Genomic DNA, 2,347 nt, shown 5'->3' with positions numbered 1-2,347 from the left:
CAGCATAGTGGTTAGACAATCACTTTACAAAGTGGACCCTCGATATTTCAAGTACCCACCTGGTCCCATACATAGTTATTCCAATATTGTTCTTTTAAAAATATATATTTTTATTGCGTTCAAAGAGGAAGGGAGAGGGAGAGAGAGAGGAACATCAATATTGAGAGAGAATCATTGGGCTGCCTCCTACATGCCTGTGACTAGGAATCCAGCCCACAACCCGGGCATGTGCCCTGATGGGGAATCGAACCATGACCTCCAGGTTCATAGGTTGATGCTCAACCACTGAGCCATGCCAGCCAGGCAGTTATTCCAATATTATTGGCTATATTTCCTATGCTGTACTTTATATTCCTGTGACTATTCTATAACTACCATTTTAACAGATTACATATACACACACACCTGTACAACCACTAGCATAATTAATATACAGAATATTTCTGTCATCCAGAAATTTCCCTTTTCCTATTTGCCGTGTGTCCCTCCATCCACTCCCTGCTCCAGGCGAGCACTGATCTGGTTTCTGTCACTATGGATTGGCCTACATTTCCCAGGTTTTTTATAAATGGGATTACACAGCATGTACTCTGGTGTCTGCCTTCCTTTGAGAATCATCATGTTGTGGCACATACCAGTGGTTCCTTCCTTTTTCTTGATGAGTAGGATTTCAGAGGATGGACAGGATGGCATGGATATGCCAGAATATGTTTATACAGTTATCCTTTGATAGACTTTTGGGTTATTTCCAGTTATGAGCTATAATGAATAAAGCTGCTATGAATATTTTTGTACATGGCATTGTATAGATACTATTTCCATATCTCTTGGGTACCTAGGAGTATAATAATTGTATCATACAGTAGAGGTATGTTTATAAGAAAGTGGCTAATTGCCAAAGTAGTTGTACTATTTTTCAATTCTACCAGCAATGCACTCTCTTTTTTAAAAATATTTTTTATTAACTTTTAGAATAGAGAGAGAGAGAGAGAGAGAGAGAGAGAGAGAGAGAGAGAGAAACATTGATGTGAAAGCAATACATCGATCGGCTGCCTCTTGCACACCCCCTACCAGGGTTGTGTCCTGACTGGGAATCGAGCCATCAAGCTGGCAACCTTTTGGTGCAAAGGACGCCGAACCAACTTAGCCACACCAGCCAAAGCCCAGTACTATACTCTTAAACCTCAAATAGTATTATTACCAAATTCCTCTCCGAAAGTGAATAAGAATGTCTATTACCCACACTCTCACCAATGTTGATTATCAATATTTTTAATATTTGCCATTCTAATCATCAAAACATGATGGTTCAATGTTGGGAAATGCATTTAATTATTTGAGAATTATAGCATCTTTTCATACATATTTTTGCCACTCTTTTGCCTTCTTACAATTATTTTCATATCTTTTTCCCATTTTCCAAATGTGTCATTCATGCTTTTCTCAGAGCTTTTTCTACATTAGGACTATTATTACTGACATTATTTAAATTTAGATCTTTAATCTCACTGGAAGATATTCTGAAATAAGGAGACAGGTGGGAATCTACAGGAAGAGGCCTTAGACAGGCCTGAGGCCTAGTCCTGCCAAAGAAGTGTCCCATCTCACTGAAACCCAGGAAACTGATCATTAATTTACCTTGCCTTGCAGCGAACATTCAGGAAAGTCAAGGAGCCATTCTGAACAAGTTACTTAGACTTGGTGAACACCAGGCACAGAGCCAGAATTCCCAAAACAGTCAGGAGAGACCAAGGGGTACAAAGACTCCCCAAGAACTCCTCCTGCTTTTCTTGCCAGGAGGATGGTATCCAGGTATGTATGTTCTCATGGGGAGCATATGGGACTTGGAAGGTGTCCACCAGGGACTATGCTCCCTGAATTTTGTAGGGAGTGGTCCTGTTTTTTACAGATACATTTCAGTATCACCTGCCATCAAAGAAACTTTATATCTTTGGCTATATTTTTGGCATCTTTCCATCAAGCACACTGAATTGCTTAGCCAACTAGCCAATGTCCATGTATACCATCTACTGAATAATGTGTCATTCCATCCTGCTTCTAATTCTCATTTTGCAAGCTCTATTCCATTGCCATGTTTATTGCTGCAATATCCCTATTTCTACCTTACACATTTGCTTTCTTATATATTATAATTTCGGGTAGGGCAAGTCTCTTCCATTACTCATCATTCAGAAAATTTCTATTCTTGCATCTTTGTTCTTCCTTTCTGATAGAGCACTGATAAAGCCCCTGTATTTTGTTGGTAATGGACTCAGAGGACTCTTGGGTCAGTGTTGCTGGGCCTGGCATGGGCAAAAGCAGGTGAGTGCTGTGAGGCAGGTCCAGC

The sequence above is a fragment of the Myotis lucifugus genome, unplaced genomic scaffold (assembly GCF_000147115.1).
Source record: "Myotis lucifugus unplaced genomic scaffold, Myoluc2.0 scaffold_36, whole genome shotgun sequence".
In the NCBI taxonomy this organism is placed as follows: domain Eukaryota; kingdom Metazoa; phylum Chordata; class Mammalia; order Chiroptera; family Vespertilionidae; genus Myotis; species Myotis lucifugus.
This window is presented reverse-complemented; position numbering follows the sequence as displayed.